A 22,017-nucleotide genomic window follows, 5' to 3' on the forward strand; every position below is an offset into this window, starting at 1 on the left:
CCAGCCAGCTCTGAAAGTTTAAAGTGACAGAGACCAATTTGGTCTCTGTCACTAAACTATGATTACTGTGATAGAAAATATCACAGTAATCATAGTAATATAGTGAAAATGAATGTATAAAGTACAAAAAGTGACAAACATACAAAAAAATAAAACACACACTTTTTATTATAGTAATAATTGCAGTTTACTCCCAAATTACCCCTAACCCCCCCAGATTACCCGTAACCCCCGCAGGTTTCCCGTAACCACCGCACGTTGCCCGAAACCACCCCAGGCTGTCCGTAATCACGTAAGATTGCACGTAACCCCCCAGATTACACGTAACCACTGCGCGTTGCCCGTAAGCACCGCACGTTGCCGTAAGCACCGCACGTTGCCCATAACCATCGCACGTTGCCAGTGACCCCCTCCAGATTGTCCGTAATCACCCCAGATTGCCTGTAACCACCCCAAATTACATGTACCCACCCCAGATTATGTATAAGCACTTCAGTCTATCCTTAACTATTTTAGATTGTCTGTAACCCCTCCAGGTTGCCCGTAACCACCGCAGGTTGCGCATAACCACCCCAGGTTGCCCGTAATCATACCAGATTACATATAACCCCCCAGATTGCATGCAACCACCGCAAGTTGTGTCTGACCACCACACGTCGCCTCTGACCACCGCACGTAGCCTCTGACCACCGCACGTAGCCTCTGACCACCGCACGTAGCCTCTGACCACCGCACGTAGCCTCTGACCACCGCACGTAGCCACTGACCACCGCACGTTGACACTGACCACCGCACGTTGCCACTGACCACCGCACGTTGCCACTGACCACCGCACGTTGCCACTGACCACCGCACGTTGCCACTGACCACCGCACGTTGCCACTGACCACCGCACGTCGCCACTGACTACTGCACCTTGCCTCTAACCACCCCAAATTGCCAGTGACCCCCTCCAGATTGCCGTAACCACGCCAGATTACAGGCAGGGCCGCCATCAGGAATTTCGGGGCCCCATACAACCAAAGTGTCTGGGCCCCCCACATTAATATAAAAAAAAAAAATGGTGTGTTCGACCCACGCCTTGCTGGGAGGTATAATTTGGTTCAGATCAATTCTAGAGAACTGGCTCATATACCCCATTTTCCCCAGTGGCTTAAAATGTAACCTCTGTTATACAGTTATAAAATTGTAGAAACTAAATGTGAACAAGGTGCAATTTAAATGTCACCATACAGACACTTACTTGTATAGCTGCCTCTTATGCTCCGTATGCAGTGCATTATACTCACCCCTGCAACGTACAATTTATAGCGTGTCTACAAGCCCAGCGGGGCTCATTATGATGGAGACTAAAACTTATACAAGAGTGGGGTAGGGGTTCCCCTGTATTCAGAATGCTGTTGAGTACTAGGCAATGCCCCGTTTGGGGTTATTGAATTTCGAGGGTCTGGGGGGCTGTGTGATTTGTATATGTTCACCATATCCCCCCCCCCGGTATGCTCACTAACATAGAATATGTTGATAAGGCTAATATAATGAGGCTGTTCCATGTTAGTGAGCATATACAAATCCCACACCCCCCCAGGCAGACTAGTTTAGCTCACCCAAGCCAGTGATAGCGAATACATGGCGGTGAGAACGCTTTCTAGGAGATCCTGTTTGTGCAGCAAAGGTGTCTTTATCCTGCTCTGCATAGACCCTCGAAATTCAATAATCCCAGACGGGGCATTGCCTAGCACTCAACAGCATTCTGAATACAGGGGAACCCCTACCCCACTCTTGTATAAGTTTTAGTCTCCATCATAATGAGCCCCGCTGGACTTGTAGACACGCTATAAATTGTGCGTTGCAGGGGTGAATATAATGCACTGCATACAGAGCACAAGAGGCAGCTATACAAGTAAGTGTCTATTTGAATTGCACCTTGTTCACATTTAGGTTCTACAATTTTATAACTGTATAACAGAGGTTACATTTTAAGTCACTGGGGAAAATGGGGTATATGAGCCAGTTCTCTAGAATTGATCTCACACACAGACACCAACACACATGTATACAGACACCAGCACACATGTATACACACATACAGACACCAGCACACATGTATACAGACACCAGCACACCAGGGCACGATGAAGTTTGAACTTCTGCAACCTGGAGAAATCACCTGATATCACCTGCAGTCCTATGTAACACCACATAACACAGTGGTATCTCTGAGTACAGATAATGTAGTAGATGTCACCTGCAGTCCTATGTAACAGCACAGATAACAGTGATATCTCTGAGTACAGATAATGTAGTAGTCACCTGCAGTCCTATGTAACAGCACAGATAACACAGTGATATCTCTGAGTACAGATAATGTAGATGTCACCTGAAGTCCTATGTAACACCACAGATAACACAGTGATATCTCTGAGTACAGATAATGTAGATGTCACCTGCAGTCCTATGTAACACCACAGATAACACAGTGATATCTCTGAGTACAGATAATGTTGATGTCACCTGCAGTCCTATGTAACAGCACAGATAACACAGTGATATCTCTGAGTACAGATAATGTAGTAGCTGTCACCTCGGGGCGCCCCTACTAAATGATGATCTACAAAATAAGAAAAGTGTCATACAGGGACTCACAGGTGACGTCTTCTTTGATCTGAGGCGTCACTTTCCCTTTTCCTCTCTATCCGGCCCAGACCTCCATGATAAATCCTTCCAGATATGTTTCATCTTTTCAGAACCTGCAAAACAAACAATTTAGGCTCCGCACATTTCTAGCAACTTCCTTTCCTTTCTCCCCCCTGTAGGCTCCCATAGTAACTGCGCTGTTTGGTGTTATGTGCAGTAAAGCGAGTAGGAATGTGGGATGCCCCCTGTATGTAGGATCCCCTGCTGTGCCCCCTGTATGTAGGATTCCCTGCTGTGCCCCCATGAGCTAATAATGCCCCCAGAAGTGCCCCCATGAACTAATAATGCCCCCAGAGGTGGCCCCCATGAACTAATAATGCCCCCAGAGGTACCCCCATACACTAATAATGCCCCCAGAGATGCCCCTATATACTAATAATGCCCCCAGAGGTGCCCCCATGAACTAATAATGCCCCCAGAGGTGCCCCCATATACTAATAATGCCCCCAGAGGTGCCCCCATGATCTAATAATGCCCCAGAGGTACCCCCATGATCTAATAATGCCCCCAGAGTTGCCCCCATGAACTAATAATGCCCCCAGAGGTGCCCCATATACTAATAATGCCCCCAGAGGTGCCCCCATGAGCTAATAATGCCCTCAGAGGTGCCCCCATATACTAATAATGCCCCCAGAAATGCCCCCATATACTAATAATGCCCCCAGAGGTGCCCCCATGAACTAATAATGCCCCCAGAGGTGCCCCCATATACTAATAATGCCCCCAGAGGTGCCCCCATGAGCTAATTATGCCCCCAGAGGTGCCCCCATATACTAATAATGCCCCCAGAGTTGCCCCCATGAACTAATAATGCCCCCAGAGGTGCCCCCATATACTAATAATGCCCCCGGAGGTGCCCCCATGAGCTAATAATGCCCCCAGAGGTGCCCCCATATACTAATAATGCCCCCAGAGTTGCCCCCATGAACTAATAATGCCCCCAGAGGTGCTCCCATATACTAATAATGCCCCCGGAGGTGCCCCCATGAACTAATAATGCCCCCAGAGGTGCCCCCATATACTAATAATGCCCCCAGAGTTGCCCCCATGAACTAATAATGCCCCCAGAGGTGCCCCCATATACTAATAATGCCCCCAGAGGTGCCCCCATATACTAATAATGCCCCCAGAGTTGCCCCCATGAACTAATAATGACCCCAGAGTTGCCCCATGAACTAATAATGCCCCCAGAGGTTTCCCTATATACTAATAATGCCCCCAGAGGTGCCCCCATGAGCTAATAATGCCCCAGAGGTGCCCCCATGAACTAATAATGCCCCCAGAGGTGCCCCCATGAGCTAATAATGCCCCCAGAGGTGCCCCCATATACTAATAATGCCCCCAGAGTTGCCCCCATGAACTAATAATGCCCCCAGAGGTGCCCCAATATACTAACAATGCCCCCGGAGGTGCCCCCATGAACTAATAATGCCCCCAGAGGTGCCCCCATATACTAATAATGCCCCCAGAGGTGCCCCCATATACTAATAATGCCCCCAGAGGTGCCCCCATATACTAATAATGCCCCCGGAGGTGCCCCCATATACTAATAATGCCCCCAGAGGTGCCCCCATATACTAATAATGCCCCCAGAGGTGCCCCCATGAACTAATAATGTCCCCAGAGGTGCCCCCATATACTAATAATGTCCCCAGAGTTGCCACCATACACTAATAATGCCCCCAGAGGTGCCCCCATATACTAATAATGCCCCCAGAGGTGCCCCCCATGAGCTAATAATGCCCCCAGAGGTGCCCCTAAAAAAACAAACATCCTACTCACCTAATCCGCGCTGTGCAGGCAGCAGCTCTTCCTCCTCTTCAGGCTCCATCTTGCGAGCCGCAGGGACAGGACTTCCGGCAGGCGTGATGACGTCACATCATCACGCCTGCCGGAGAGGTCACGGCCCGGCCTCCCATAGGCTGCTGGTATGAAGTGCCGGCAGCCTATGGGAGGGAATACAGGAGTTGGACGCTGACAGGTCCTACTCCTGTATTCTGATCGCTTTAATGTTCCGCCCGCTCACTGTGCGGGCGGAACATCAAAGCGATCAGTGCATCCCGAGAAGCTGCGCGGCCGCAGCTTCTCGGGATGCTCAAAAACAGGTGGCAAGGGGGGCCGTGTGGGCCCCCCTAGCGTAGCGGACGGGGGGCGGCGGCCGGCGGGCCCCCCCCATGTCTCTTAGGGTCCGGGCCCCATACGGCAGTACCACTTGTACTGCCCTATCGGCGGCCCTGATTACAGGTACCCACCTCAGATTACCTATTAGCACTTCAGTTTATCCGTAACCACCCCAGATTATCTGTAACCACCCCAGATTATCTGTAACCACCCCAGATTGTCTGTAACCACCCCAGATTGTCTGTAACCACCCCACGTTGCCCGTAACCACAGCAGGTTGCCTGTAACCACCCTAGATTGTCTGTAACCACAGCAGGTTGTCCGTATTCACCCCACGTTTCCAGTAACCACCCCAGGTTGCCGTAACCACAGCAGGTTGCCTGTAACCACCCCAGATTGTCTGTAACCACCCCAGATTGTCTGTAACCACCCCAGATTGCCTGTAACCACCCCAGATTGCCTGTAACCACCCCAGATTGCCTGTAACCACCCCAGATTGCCCGTAACCACCCCAGATTGCCCGTAACCACCCCAGATTGCCCGTAACCACCCCAGATTGCCTGTAACCACCCCAGATTGCCTGTAACCACCCCAGATTGCCTGTAACCACCCCAGATTGCCCGTAACCACCCCAGATTGCCCGTAACCACCCCAGATTGCCCGTAACCACCCCAGATTGTCCGTAACCACCCCAGATTGTCCGTAACCACCCCACGTTGCCTCTAACCACAGCAGGTTGCCTGTAACCACCCCAGATTGTCTATAACCACAGCAGGTTGCCTGTAACCACCCCAGATTACCCGTAACCACCCCAGATTACCCGTAAACACCTCAGACTGTCCGTAACCACTTCCAGATTACCCGGAACCACCCCAGACTGTCCATAACCACCCCACATTACCTGTAATCTAATTTTTTTTATTTTATTTTAGTAACTGCGCTATTCTAATAACTATTACTAGCTGCGGTTTTGCTCCAGCAAATTGGCACTCCTTCCCTTCTGAGCCCTGCTGTGTGCCCATACAGTGGTTTATGGCCACATATGGGGTACCATTGTACTCAGGAGAACCTGCGTTACAGATTTTGGGGTACATTTTTTCTCCTGTTCCTTGTGAAATTTAGAAATTTCAAACTAAACCAACATATTATTGGAAAAATTCAAGTTTTTCATTTTTACTGGCCAATTTTGAATACTTTCCTCTAATACTTTTGGGGCCAAAATGCTCATCCTACCCCAAGACTCAGGAGAACCTGCTTTACAAATTTTGGGGTACTTTTTTTCTCTTGTTCCTCGTGAAATTAAGAAATTTCAAACTAAACGAACATGATATTGGAAATTTTTTTTTCATTTTTACTGTCTAATTTTAAATACTTTCCTCTAACACCTGTGGGGTCAAAATGCTCATCCTACCCCAAGATGAATTCTTTGAGGGGTGTACTTTCCAAAAGGGGGTGACTTATGGTTTTTTTTTTCTCTGCTGACACTACAGGGGCTCTGCAAATGCACCTGGCGCTCGGAAACTTCTTCAGCAAAATCTGCAATGGAAAAGCTCCCTTCCTTCTGAGCCCCGCTGTGTGCCCATACAGTAATGACCAAATTTTGCCACTAATATAAAGTGCCATATGTGACGAAAAAACAGTCTCAGAATCGCTAGCATACGTTAAATCATCACTGAGCTATAAGAGCATGAAGTGAGACAGGTCAGATTTTGAAAATGAGCCTGGTCTTTTAGGTGCAAATAGGCTTAGTCTTGAAGGGGTTAAAGAAGCAGTTCACAAAAGATTATTTTTGTGTCTGCTATATTACAATACAATGTACATCATTTGTACCCCCGTACCCCCATACCCCCGTATCATATAGATGCTTTAAACTATGAAATCCGAAGAAATCCTAAATTCGGTCGAACCAAACTTTTAAAAAAAATCTAGAACTTTTGAAAAGTTCGCTCATTTCTAATATATATATATATATCTCAATTATTACTAATATGGGGTTCTAAATATTGAAAATGTACCTGCTGTAGGCAGGTGAAGATGAACAACAGGCTTCTGGATTATGAAGATGATTCCAATTTCCTCTTAAAAGATGCAGTTCAATGTCTCTAGTAGTCACATATACTACTGATTCATGTATTAGAAAAAAAAAGACTGATCAAATGTGAAATTTTCTCTTTGAAGTTAGTGGAATTTCAATTTAGCTTAAACCTACCCCGGAAAGGACTCTACTAATGATTACTCTTCATTGACTGCTCCAAGTGAGTACAAAGAATATATCTTATTGCTGAGTATGTTGGTGAGTAAATGGAAATGGGAAAACTAAGAAAAAACTAAAATACATATTCTGTTTTGGATGAGGCTTATTCACCTCCAAGCTACTCTAATTTGCACAGATTTCACATTGAGGCTATGTTCACATGATGTTTTTTCCTTTCCATTTATTATTTTTTTTAAATGAAGTTCTTCATTTTGAGTTTAAAAGGACTAGAGATGATCGAACAGAACCTGAACTTCGGCCCCAGTCGATCATCTCTAAAAAAAGACGTCAGTCATTTTGACCGCCCATCAATGCAATGACGACTGTTGGTACATTACTCTAGTTCAGGTGGACTGATTGCCCTTCGGATGTGTCTTTAATTAAAAGTTGATTAAATTTAATAGTAAAGACTATGAAAGGACAGGAAAAAAAGAAAAACTGTATGAACGACTAAAAAGTAACGGCCGCTGTTTGCAAAAGACATCCGAAAATAATTGTCATGATCATTATTTTGAAGTCTGCACAAACAACATCCGTTATTTAATACACTGTGTGCCTTGGGCGGCTGACATTCCATTGATTTTAATGCATGCCATTGAGGTCAATTAAAATGTGATTGCAACGGACGTCTTTTTTTTTTTTATTTTTTTACTTAGTGTGAACATAGCCTAAAGAAGTCAGATCCAGTGACAAATTAAAAATGTCTAGGATATGGAGAAGTTGAAGGGAATTTATCAGGTCCATACCAGGTACAGAGCTGCAGACATAGGCATATAGGTCATAGCTCTGGAGAGCGGAGGGCGCACAAAGCATCCTATTCAATGAACAGGAGAGGCAGAACTTCTGTGAGAATTACTCAGCATGAATGGGCCCTAATGGTAAATAGCACTGCCACACAATGCCAAAATAATGGTGCCAAGGTGTTTCTAAGGCTACATTAACACATCTGTAGCACTGTCCACAGCCATGGACCCGCAGCTACAGACAGCACTATGGATGTGTACACATAGCTGTCTGCATTAGCACAGACCCTGGTCCTAAACAACTGCTCACAACTGGGTGACAGTCCCTGACAAAAAGACAGGCAAAAGACAAGACATATAAAAGAATGGTAATACAGGCTGGGTCAGGAATAGAGAGAGAAAGGTACAATTACATCAGGCAAAGGCATAGCCACAAAAACAGGCATAGGTCAGAACTGAGAAGGCAGCGAGGCAGGGCCGTAGCTAAGGGGGGGGGCAAAGGGGGCAGCTGCCCGGGTGCCGAGACCAGGGGGGGCGCCATCACAGGGAGCAGAGAGAGGATGACAGTGGATGAGGCAGCGTGGAAGCCTCCTGCCCTCTGTCAGGGTGAGGAGGCAGGGGGCGATTTTTACTTCATTAAAAGAGGTATTTCCCATACTGTATTGTCTCCTGGCTGTGGTTTAGCTATAATTTACGCAAAATAGCGGCATTTTTACTGCACTTTTGCGCAAATCAAGGCTACACAGCAGCCAGGAGACAATTAAGAGATGGTGAAGGACCTTGACATGTGACTATGATGTCACCGAAGGTCCTGTATGTACACTGCACTATGGAGGAGGAGGAAGAAAGAAGATACAGGTGTGTGGGAGGGGGAGGACAATCAGGGGTGCACAGTCTGGGAGGGGAGGGGGGCAGGGGGGGCACAGGGTGACACCAGTCTGGGATGGGGGGAGACACATAAGAGAGTTGGGGTCCAGTGTTTATTTAGCGGTCTGGTCTGGCTGTACATTATTCCATACTTAACCCCTTAATAACTGCCCTCTCCGAATATATGTACATGCAAAGAAAAAAACACACAAACGGCGCTGCATGTGCAGGTCAAAACACACTTTGGAGAAACATGCATATGTGTGCAAATGCACGCTCACCTGAGTGGGTCGTACACAATTAGGCACGACTCTAATAAGCGCTCTGGATCAACGGGGGATGCTGCCTTCCACCTTCCGATTCTCCAAAGTGGATCCTCGGTGTCAATCACAATAGTGGTAAACGGAAGAGGTTGGTGGGATTTGTCTGGCGCAACCACCCCTATTGGAACACCGGCCACGTTCCCCTGTAACTTCTCTGAATGAAGAGAACTCCTGGCACTGGTGTGAAGTCAAATTCAGGCTTTTATTTTATTTTTATAAATAAAAGCCTGAATTTGACTTCACACCAGTGCCAGGAGTTCTCTTCATTCAGAGAAGTTACAGGGGAACGTGGCCGGTGTTCCAATAGGGGTGGTTGCGCCAGACAAATCCCACCAACCTCTTCCGTTTACCACTCTCCGAATATATATCACATTTATATAAACCTCACCTACTATCTGCAGGGGTAGGGAACCTTGGCTCTCTAGCTGTTGCAGAACTACAACTCCCATCATGTATGGACAGCCAGAGTTTTAGCTTTGACTGTCCATGTATGATGGGAGTTGTAGTTTTGCAACAGCTGGAGAGCCAAGGTTCCCTACGACAATCTATAAAGCACCTGTATCTGTATATACTGTGACCATGATACAAGAGTAATTTTTCTAAATTATTTCTATTTTGAATTTGGCGATGGAAAACCTTACTGGAGGTGGCGGAATACCTTACTGGAGGTGACGGAATACCTTACTGGAGGTGACGGAATACCTTACTGGAGGTGACGGAATACCTTACTGGAGGTGATGGAATACCTTACTGGAGGTATTGCTGCTGTTGTCTCCGCTGCTGAGTGGAGTTGATCGAACATCGGGAAATCCTAGGTTCTATAGAACTCTCACGAACCTGCCGCATTAGATTGCTGATGCCTTCCCGATCTGTGGGGAAGGAGGAGACTGCCCGGGTACTAGGTAATAGGCTGAATCCCGGAATTCCTGTCAGTACCCGGGAAGTCTCCTCCTTTCCCATGGGCCGGGAAGGCATCAGCAATCTAATGCGGCAGGTTCGTGAGTGTTCGAGTTCAATTGAACCTAGGATTTCCCAAGGTTTGATCGACTCTACTGCTGAGCGAACCTGTGCATTAGGAGACGGCACAACAGAATCACATTACACTGGGTGTCACACTGGAGATAGATCAGGAAGCATTGCCTCCTAATTCACAGGTACAGACAGCAGGGAGCAGAGACAACGGCACCTCCTCAGGTACAGACAGCAGGGAGCGGAGACAATGGCGCCTCCGTAAAGTACTTAGGGACCAAATTTTAAATGAGAAAAATGGAATTACTTTAAAAAAAATGGTGATTGAGCCCAGAGCTGCCTGATAATCATTCTTCATAGAAACATTCCAGGTATACAGTAAATATGACATTAATTATTCCATATTGTGAACACCACACGAATAGCTCATCTAAACTTCATTAAAATAAAAAAAACATATACTGTGTATGTTATATACCAGCAGAGAAAGGACGTCATGGGCCCCCCTGTGCTTACTGTGCCCACAGGGAGGGCGGGGTGGGGGTGGGGCGCAAAATTTAATCTTTGCCCCGGGTGCAGGAGACCCTAGCTACACCTCTGCAGTGAGGTACAAAGTCAGATAGATAACGGGTAGTCAGAAACAGGCAAAAAGGTCATGATACTAAAAATACACTAAATGCAGGACAAAATGCTGGATCAAGCTGAACAGAACTAAGCTGAACAAAGCTATCCAGGCAGAGAAACACAGATTCATGGCCAAAAGCATAGTTTGGGTGGTCGCACCTTACGAGTCGAGGAGCCAATGTCCCAACAGGCACAGTCATAACATTTTGAGTGTCATTTACTATCTTGGTGCATGCTGGTTAGTAAATCCCTGTCCAGATTTAGTAACTTAGCTGGGTTCACACTACGTATATTTCAGTCAGTATTGTGGTCCTCATATTGCAACCAAAACCAGGAGTGGATTGAAAACACAGAAAGGCTCTGTTCACACAATGTTGAAATTGAGTGGATGGCCTCCATTTAATGTCAAATATTTGCTGTTATTTTAAAACAACGGCTGTTATATTGAAATAATGGCCGTTATTTACCGTTATATGGCGGCCATCCACTATATTTCAACACTGTGTGAACAGATCCTTTCTGTGTTTTTAATCCACTCCTGGTTTTGGTTGCAATATGAGGACCACAATACTGACTGAAATATACGTAGTGTGAACCCAGATAATGCAAAGTAATTTGGACCTCATGGGCCAAAAAAGAGCAATTTTCATGAATAAATTCATCAAAAAAAGCATGCAACCCTCTAGCTACGCCTCCTCTGTAAAAAAAAAAAAAATCCTGAACATAAAGGGATTGAATAAGTGATCCTCAAACAGTGTGCACAAATATAATATGTGAACCTTCTGTACTTTGGCTCTTACAAGGACAGAAATATAGAGAATTTGGAATAGTTAAAGCCGGCGTGGGGATGCCGGTGCTGCTGTCTTTTTTTTGAACTGCGGCCAGGTTATAATCAATAGAGCCGTGTCAGAGAGGGAAGGCGTATCGTCACACTGGGCGTGGGTGGGCCCACCTCCAGTGCTTTAGGCCAAGCCGGTGACCGGTAATAGACTGACGATGTGTGCAGGAACCGGGCCGGGGTTCAAAAAAATAGAACGCAGTTCAAAAAAGGGTTGCGGCATCGGCATCAGCACTGGTCTATTAATGTAAAGATGAACAACTACAACCCCCCCCCCAAAAAAAATACAAAGTAAGAATGATAATAAATAAAAATCTTTATTGTGCACATCTTGAAACATGATTAAAAACACCCCTAAAAACATAAAAGTGGGTCCCTTCCATTCCTTATCATGATAATGGTTACATCATGTTAGCAGCAGCATCTTCATCAATATAAGGTGCAATAATAAGATATGGTGGATAAGCAGATATGAATTCACAAAAAATATACTGTATAGCAGCTATTTAAAAAAAAATTATTTTGTAAACATACAGATATATAGTGGCAACACACACATATTACATGTAATCTATCATCTATATATATCTATATATATATATATATATATATATATATATATATATTATTGCCACCAGATACCCACAAGCCCTCATCAAAATATACATGCCCATTAACTGCAGAGTATAATAATAGGAGCATGTAAGCTCCAAATAAATGAAAATGCTGCCCTTATTGTATACCGCGAAATAAGGGGACCCCAGCTCAGACCTCGACATACGTTTCACCCCACCGGCTTCCGCGGGAGGAGTCGGTATTATTGCACCTTATATTGATGAAGTTGCTGCTGTTGATTTAAGACTATTGGACATTTACCAGCTGGGCGCACACTGCCTTCACTGCTCTTGTAGTAATAAATCTCCCACAGTGTGATAGTTTTCTAAAACTTTTCTTAGAATAACATTTACCTATACCAACCAATTAATAAGAAATATTCTTTCAGTTTTATATTACTTATAACAGAACTGATTGCAATAAGCAACCCATTGTACAAGCTTTCCCTGTTATTTCTAGTGGCATTAATAAATAAATGCTGACGCTACTTAAACACCATCTGAGAAAATCCAAGGGGTTAATTAGCATTTTTCTTGTAATTAATGATGTGGGAGTTGATTATTCTTTCATCACCTCCTCTATAACTATGGAAACATGTAGTGTAGATTTTGCAATCTATTTGGTCTTTTAACTCGTTTAATTGCTTTAATGAAGTAGGCATCATGTAGTACTTGTTGAAGTGCCATACAGGTTATTCATCATTCACTGGATTTAAACAGTGAAATTCTTTCTTCAGCCTCTTAATAGAAATCACCATACTTAAGTGATTATATGTCAACTCTCTCAGTCACTCAAGTGGAGTGTTGTTAAAATATTAAATGGACACTGTTGTTTCATCCAACCTTCCTGCATTTCATAGCCTGTGTGATTCCTAACATATTTCTAAATTACTTAATATACAACAAATGATTCCCAACCCAAAAAAAATATCTCTAAACTGTTGGCCACTCAGATTCTCCTTTCTCTGCAATTTGATGTTCATTGCCTGTTGCTAAAGAAAATCTGTCTCTAGTAACAACTAAATCAATGTAGAACACAGGAAGTTATGAGTTATGAGCAGAATATAATAAGCCTGAGAGAGTCTAAGTCTGTAATTTTGAGATGAATTAAAATATTAAGAACAATTAATATTTTTAGTGCCAAAATTGGATCTTTTGAGTGGTTCCAACATATTCATACTATAGTGGTATTGCAAATGCACATGGTGTCTCAAAAACATTCTCCATAATCTCTACTAAAAATGAAGCTTAATTCCTTCTGAGCCATACTGTGTTTCCAAACAGCAGTTTATGGTTGGCAAATCCAGTGTACCAAGACCAGTATTACCAATAATACCAGTATACAAAAGACAAGAAAATTCTATCACACCATGACTACTATCAATACCACCACGTAATGACTAATACCACCATACTGTTACCAAAAAGTTTATTTTGGTCTCTTCACTCAAAATTACCTTGTTCCAGAAATTTTGAGGCTTGTCTCTGTGCTGTTTGGCATATTGTAGATGAGATACTTTGTGGCATTTGCACAGTGATGTCTTTCTTCTGGCGACTTGGCCATGCAGCCCATTTTTCTTCAAGTGCCTCCTTATTGTGCATCTTGAAACAGCCACAATACTAATTTTCAGAGAGTCCTGTATTTCAGCTGATGTTAGTTGTGGGTTTTTCTTTGCATCACAAACCATTTTCTTGTCAGTTGTGGCCAAAATTTTGTTGGTGTAGCTGACTGCAGTTTGGTTTCTACAGAACCCCTGATTTTCCATTTGCTAATCACAGTTTGAACACTGCTGACTGGCATCATCAATTTCTTGGATATCAGAACAAAGTGAAGGTTCTGGAGTGGCCGTCTCAGTTTCCTGACCTTAATATTATTGAGCCACTCTGGGGAGATCTCAAGCACGCAATTTATGCAAGACAGCCCAGGAATTTACAGAAACTGGAGGCTTTTTGTCAGGAAGAATGGACATCTTTAGCATTAGAGAAAATAAAGAGCCACAGCTACCACAAAAGACTTTAAGCTGTCATTGCTTTTAGAGGGGGCAATACACAGTATTAGTGGGGGCAATACACAGTATTAAGAACTGAGGTATGTCAACTTTTTTTGATCAGGGTCATTTGGATGTTTTTGGTTGTCATTATGATTTAAAAAGAGAAAACACAGTAGTTTGACAATAAATGGCACAAACATATGTACACTCGGGTATCCGGTATGTGTCCTGGTTTCTCGGGAGAGCCCTACAGCACAGATGCCAGGGACCACTGTACTGCAGTCTGTGCAGGTCCTAGTATGGGACTGGAGTACCTGTGGCCAACCAAGAGAACTGATCATGGGGGGGGGGGGGGGGGGGGGCAGCCAAATAAAGAACCCGTCAGAAGTGACATGCTGACCTTGCCCCATCTTGGACTGATGTATTTGTGACCACAACTCCTGGAACAACAATAACTGCAACTCTCAGAATGCTTACATTTTGAAGCTCTCAGAGAATGCTGGGAGTTGTAGTTTCATCCCCTTGAGTTGTCTGCTCATTAGTACTTCAAATCCCAGCACATCCTGAGATCTGCAGACTGCAGTAAATGCTGGGAGTTGTAGTGTTTGCAGCTGTTGTTCTTGGAGGGTCCTTGATGCATTATACACTGGATGCTTTGTGGGATATTAGAATATATAGCTTGGAGTGTGGAAGTGACCCCAAAACAGCACTAATAGGGGATCGAACAAATGGGCCCCTAATCACTGTTGGGGCACTTCCAGCAGCCTGACAGACACACTGACAATAATCACTCACTGTCAGAGCTGCTGTTGTTGCCCTCTTCACAGTCCTGTCCCTGGCAGCCATAACCCTGCAGGATCCCTCCAGCCCCTCTTTTGCATATTGTGAGAGAGGACCTTAATGCTATCATGGGTATTAGTCAGTTAGGGCTGTCATTGTACTAAGACGTTGGTCTACAGTGTGGTAAGGACATGTACAGGGCCGTTTCTAGCACCGGGCAGGCCGGGCCACTGCACGGGGCGCTGACAGCTAGGGGGCGCCCTCCCTACCTCACTCAGCAGCAGTGACATTCTGCACACAGGCAGCAGGCTCGGACTTCAGAGCGCCCCCACACACAGCACCTGGCTCCTGGGGGCTCCTTTGTGGCCTGTGTACAGGGAAGAGGATAGAGGAGGCAGCAGGTCTTCCCCACGTTCCCCCTGCAGCTCTGCAGAGCATCCAGCACAGGCAGCAGCTCCTATGTGAGGCGTCTCCTCCCCTGACCCGGCCTGCACACAGCTGAGGAGAGAGTCTGTATAAGTGCCGCTGTCTGCAGGGGGAGAGGGGGTCACTGAGGGGGATCAGCAGTGTTGGGGTGTATGTAATTGTGGGGGGGGGGGGTGATGGGCAGCTTTATACCCCACAGTCTATACTTTCTCACCTTCCTCATCCTTTCCACCTCAGCTCAGGAGCGTCTGCAGCTTCAGCCAGGAGGGGGGTGGGGGAGGGTTAGTGGCATAGGACCTCTGCCTGATGATTTAACCCTTCCTAGACTGCACCCAGCTACAAAAAGTTAGTAGTTCAATGTGAAAGGCATATGTGATGTCCTATGGTACGTATAGTGTGATGTCCTATGGTACGTATAGTGTGATGTCCTATGGTACGTATAGTGTGATGCTGATATGCTATGTGTGATGTCCTATGGTACGTTTAGTGTGATGCTGATATGCTATGTATGTGTGATGTCCTATAATATGTATAGTGTGATGCTAATATTCTATGTATGTGTGATGTCCTATAGTATGTATAGTGTGATGCTAATATTCTATGTATGTGTGATGTCCTATAGTATGTATAGTGTGATGCTAATATTCTATGTATGTGTGATGTCCATACTGTGTAGTATACTAGTGTGTGTGTGTGTGTATATATGTATATATATATATATATATATATATATATATATATATATATGTATAAATGTATGTAAGTACATATCTATTGATCTGTCTGTATATATACTAGAGATGAGAGAACTGAGTTTGGTAGTGTGATTTTTAATAGGGTTACAAATCCACAGCAGAACCCCTGTAACTCAACCCCTACTGCCCGCAGCATACATTACTTTGGTCGGTCCCACTCAGTGCACGGCCGCGCTGCAGTCACTGATTGGCTAAGCAGGACTGACGGGAGCCTCACATGCAGCAGTGGCACTGAGCAGGTAATATATGCTGGCTGGTGGGGGTGGGTGGGTTAAAGGAGCCGGGTTACATACTTGCAGCAGGATGTAAATTCTGCTGCGGATATGTAACCCCATTGAAAATCATACTACGAGGATTCTGCTGGAAGAATGTATAGTGCCATAGACTTGTAAAAGATAAAGCAAACCAATCACTTAGTCCCGGTAACGCTACTAGCGGTGCCCGGAAGATGCCAGAACGCTCCCTTACCATGTGTTCTCTGTCTTCTGTAGAACATTTAGCTGCTGAAATTAAGTCTATTATTTTGGCGCATGAAACAAGCAAAGAGCCGGGAACTAGTCATCTGGGCTGTGACTAGTCATCCGGGCTGTGACTAGTCATCCGGGCTGTGACTAGTAATCTGGGCTGTGATTAGTCATCTGGGCTGTGGCTAGTCACTACTTTCTGCCTGTCAGAGAGCTCTGCAGGATGACTGACAGGAAAAGAGATCACTTAGAAGCCTCTTTTCCTGTCAATCATCTCAGAACGCATCCTTTTTTAATGTACACAAAAATTCAGTCTACCACATTTTTGTGTACATTAAAAAAGCAGATGCGTTTTTTAAAATAATGGAAGTCAGTGGAAAAACGAATCAAAATAAATGCACACAAGTGCAAAAATGGAGCGTAAACCCAGCTTTAGTAAATTCAGTGGGACCTGCACCTGCTCCAGAGGAGGTGTAGGGGGGGGGGAGGGGGGCGCTTTTTTCACAGTCGCCCTGTTGCCAAAATGGCCTAGAAACTGCCCTGGACATGTATATGCAGTACACAGAGATAGAGATGAGCCTACCGGGCAAGGTTGGCCTAGGCTGTATGCATATTTTCCAGGCGGGACTCGGGCTGTGTCCACCTTCCCTACAGAATGGGAAGACAGTGGGATTCAAATGCTCACAGTTCAGGTTCTTACAAACCCAAACCTCGGCCCGATTCACGCATCGCTCTCTACACAGACAGTCAAGGAGAGCTGTAGAGAAGCTGTAAGCTGTTAAAGTCCAGAATGTTAGCTATAGTAAAGCTCAGCATATGTTAACAGGGGGACCCTTGAACAAAACTTATTTTATAGCTATGCTGTCTTCTGTAGATTTTTTTGGGGGTGGAGGGATTCATAGTATTTCTTGAGGTTTGTACCTGCAATCTTTTTGGATCCTAAGGGCCGTATTACACAGCCCGATATTCCAGATAAGCAAGCACTGATCTAGGAGATCTCCTAGATCAGTGCTATATAAACGGCTTTATATATCGTACATGTATATTGTACATACCTCTCAACACTCCCAGTTTTCTTCTAGCTTCTGCCTGCTCCCTATAGCCACTGCCGGTCTCTGAAGTGACAGGCCACTGAGCCAATCACTAGCTGCGGCGTTGTCCCGTCAACCTGCCTGTCACTGCAGTGCACTGACCCACTGAGAAGTTCCAGCTGGGAACAGAAAGAGGGAAGAGGCGAGAAGAACACCGGGGAACGTGGACAGGTAGGTATAATGTTTATTATTTTTTTCTACACATTCATAAGCCCCGGCCATGCATCACTATTACATGTAGGGATGAGCAACTGGTGGCTGGCTGATCGCTGTCTTTATTGGGGTACCTTTACACAGAGAGATGTATCTGACTGATACAGATGTATCTGACAGATTTTTTAAGCCAAAGCCAGGAACAGACTACAAACAGGAAACAGGTTATAAAGGAAAGACTGAGATGTCTTCTCTTCTCACATGCTGTTAGGAAGCGGACCACACGTGCGACTCCTCTGTCAGAGATGCCGACGTCGTCCTTCACTACAGGCAGGGCCGATTTCGTGACCTCGACCTCGCCTTTGGATTCTGATTTTGTACCTTTGCCGCCCGTTTGTTGCCGACTCTGACCACTGACTATTCTATTATTGCGTGAGTTCGTCTTGTCTTGTTTCGTGTTGCACTTGTTACAGCATAGGGAACGTCGCCCAGTTGTCCGCAGTTACCATAGTTAAGTAGGTAGGGCCAGCTGGGGCGGGTGCCAGTTGCAGGGCTGTTGTCTTCCCAGACCCCTACCTGACACATGCATTCCTGGCCTTTTCTTCAAAAGTCTGACAGATAAATCTGTCTATGTAAAAGCACCCTTACATGCTGATTCAGCAGATTATCTCTCCGTGTAATACCCATTTATCAGCCAAATATTTGGCTTTCCATTACAGTGTATTCTCCTATTTCAAACACATTTATGAAATTCTCATTGTATTTAGACTAATTTGAGCGCATAGGTCTCAGGTGGCATGTATAGTTCATCTCAGAAACCTAAATGAAGTCAATAACCATGGCCATTCATTACTAGTGATACAAATGCGAAAGGACAGGATAGTTAATTGCTTGTACTCGGGAAGGTGACAAGTCACTGGCTGCGGTGGAGCAACAGCAGGACGGCTCATTGAAATACTCCAACGCCACTCTTCATCACATTATACACTCATTTCAGCTTCCATAGTTGCCAGTAATGGAGCCCACACTCATGTGCTACAATTTAATTAGAAAGAGAAACCCAGTAATACAACTACTGTCACATCATATCCAGATTTTAGTACTGTAACAACTATTGGCTTTAATTTACACTCTTTTATTCCACACTATAGCACATTGCGCATGAAAACAACAGCAACGCAAAAGATAACTTGCAGAATGTAATGCTTTAAAGAGGACCTGTCACCCCCCGTTCCGGGGTGAAAGGCTCCCGACCCCCAGTTAGATCCCCTTATACGTACCTCATCCCACCGAGTCCCTTGGGGGGGGTGACAGGTCTCCTTTAAATATATTCTCATAATTAACTTTATATACATTTCACTGTATTCTTTTTTATGCATGCGGATCAGAACAGCGATTTCCTGCGAAAATCGTTTTCTTTCAAATAAACTGGTTTCAGAAATTTATATAGATCTGTAATTTACTTCTATTTAGAAAATCTCAAGTCTTCCCATACTTATCAGCTGCTGTATGTCCTGCAGGAAATGGTCTTCAGTCTTACACAGTGCTCTCTGCTGCCATCTCTGTCCGAGACAGAAACTGTCCAGAGCAGCAGCAAATTCCCATAGAAAACCTCCAGCGCAGGCAGTGTACGTCACACTGCCTGTGTTTGGAACGGGACGGAATACTAGTGGCTGCTGGCAGGCCCGCTTCTGCCATGAGGCGGATTGAGCATTCCGCCTCAGGTGACAGATTCTGCGGTCCTGCAGGGGGCGGCAAAATGTTCACCCTGCTGTCATTTTAGTTAAGTTTCACTTAACTAATATGAAAGCAGCCCCGCAGCCGCTCACATGTCCCACAGCAGCCGTCCAGCCGCCCACACTCACGGATGTCCCCCATGTCCCGCCGGGCTCCAGTGACGTCACCCAGCAGCTCTCATCTTCCTCGAGGCTGTGGTGAGTGCCAGGGGTCGGCAGAGGTCGCGTTCAGGCGTTCAGGGCGGCGTTCGGGACGGCGGGGGGTGAATGTGGTCAGCTGGGGGGTTGGCGGATGGCGGTGTTGGCGGCGGTATTCGGGTTGTTACGGACGTGCGCGGGGGGGGGGGGGGGGGGGGATTGCCAGTGAGGGGGCGGCCACCTGAGGTTTGCCTCAGGCGGCAGGGAAGCCAGAATCGGCCCTGGCTGCTGGGAACGGTCAGACAGGAATAAAAATTTTCCAGCGCATAAAGCGAATTCCTGACAATCTTCTTGAAAGTCAGGGGTCGTCTTAAACGCCCAGTCAGGGCCGATTCTAGCTTTTTTGCTGCCTGAGGCGAAAATTAAAATGGCGCCCCCCCTCCCCCGATACTAGTATAATTTGTGTAGGAACTTTTCTCACGTATTCTCACGTCGATACCTCAGCTATTTGTAATTTTATTATTTTCTCATTATGTATTATGATGTTCTGCAGACTCTCATCATAAACCTCAGCTGCTGCAGAACCTCATCATACACCTCAGCTGCTGCAGAACCTCATAATACACCTTAGCTGCTGCAGAACCTCATCATACACCTCAGCTGCTGCAGAACCTCATCATACACCTCAACTGCTGCAGAACCTCATCATACACCTCAGCTGCTGCAGAACCTCATCCTACTACACCTCAGCTGCTGCAGAACCTCATCATACACCTCAGCTGCTGCAGAACCTCATAATACACCTTAGCTGCTGCAGAACCTCATCATACACCTCAGCTGCTGAAGAACCTCATCATACACCTCAGCTGCTGCAGAACCTCACACTACACCTCAGCTGCTGCAGAACCTCTTCATACACCTCAGCTGCTGCAGAACCTCTTCATACACCTCAGCTGCTGCAGAACATCACACTACACCTCAGCTGCTGCAGAACATCACACTACACCTCAGCTGCTGCAGAACCTCTTCATACACCTCAGCTGCTGCAGAACATCACACTACACCTCAGCTGCTGCAGAACCTCTTCATACACCTCAGCTGCTGCAGAACATCACACTACACCTCAGCTGCTGCAGAACCTCTTCATACACCTCAGCTGCTGCAGAACATCCCACTACACCTCAGCCGTTGCAGAACATCCCACTACACCTCAGCTGCTGCAGAACATCACACTACACCTCATATCAGTGATAGTGTGCTGTATACTTACAGAGGTGGTGCAGTCACAGAGATCCCGGCAGGAGAGGGAGGTCAGAGGTCATCTTCAGCGCGGCGTCCAGATAAGGGAGCAGCTTCTCCTCACAGTGACAGGAGAGGGGGAGGGGGGAGAGAGAGGGAGCGCAGGGGCTTTCTCTCTCTCCCTCTCTCTACATACTCTACAGATAACTGTCATTCAGCAGGTGGTCTGCTGAATCCTCCGTCACTTCCCCCCCCCCCCCTCTGAATAGACTGGAGGGAGCTGAGCACTCAGCACAGGACCCGGTGGCACCAAGCCACGGAGTGCAGAGTGCAGTACAGTGATTCCCTAGGCAAAAGATTCGGGGCAGTGAACTTCCTGTTCGGGGCACTGGCCCTGGATCTTAATGCCTGGGGACACCACTGCACTCAGCACTGTTAGAAGATCGGGACTGCTGTCATTTTAGCTTTCACTAAAATGACAGCAGAGAAGATTCTGCCGCCCCCTGCAGGACCCCAAGAGCTGCCGCCTGAGGCAGAAGCCTCAGTCTGCCTCATGGCAGAAGCGGGCCTGCGCCCAGTCACCTTATAAGCCAGAAAATACGGTATTCCAGGAAGAAGCTTACAAAAACAAAATCATATATATCCCTTGCTCCCACCCTGCTGCAATTTTCATGGAGCTGTCCCAGTGCTTGCTGTACTTTGGGTTGGGGCATGGTATTGCCCACTCAGCTAATCAGTGGCTGCAGCAGTGTCCCGTCACAGCTGCTGATTGGCTGAACAGGAAATACCATATGCCAGTTCTAAACACAGGAAGAGTTTTGCATGGGGAAGATGTCTGTGAGAGCGGCAGTGGCACGACCGTGGGCTAACTTCTAACCCAAAAAATGTATATGCCCCCCCCCCCCCCATTCTCAAGGTTTGTTTTTTAATTTGTCGTAAAAAAAAAATCAGTTTAATAATATGTGCTTTAAAATTTTTTTTTATTTTAGCAAACTGTGCCAATGTACACTTTAATTTATCCCCCTTTTAATGCGCAATATTTAATAAGGCTTGGGAAAAGCTGTGAAGAATTTTTATATGTTTACATAGTAATGATAGGAAAAAATTTGTGATTACTACAAGCACTGAAACCTGGTACATTAGTAAGCTGTAAAAATAGTATACAATTTTAAGGTTCTCCTCTAAATATTAACATTT

Source organism: Dendropsophus ebraccatus, chromosome 7, assembly GCF_027789765.1.
Source record: "Dendropsophus ebraccatus isolate aDenEbr1 chromosome 7, aDenEbr1.pat, whole genome shotgun sequence".
Taxonomy (NCBI): domain Eukaryota; kingdom Metazoa; phylum Chordata; class Amphibia; order Anura; family Hylidae; genus Dendropsophus; species Dendropsophus ebraccatus.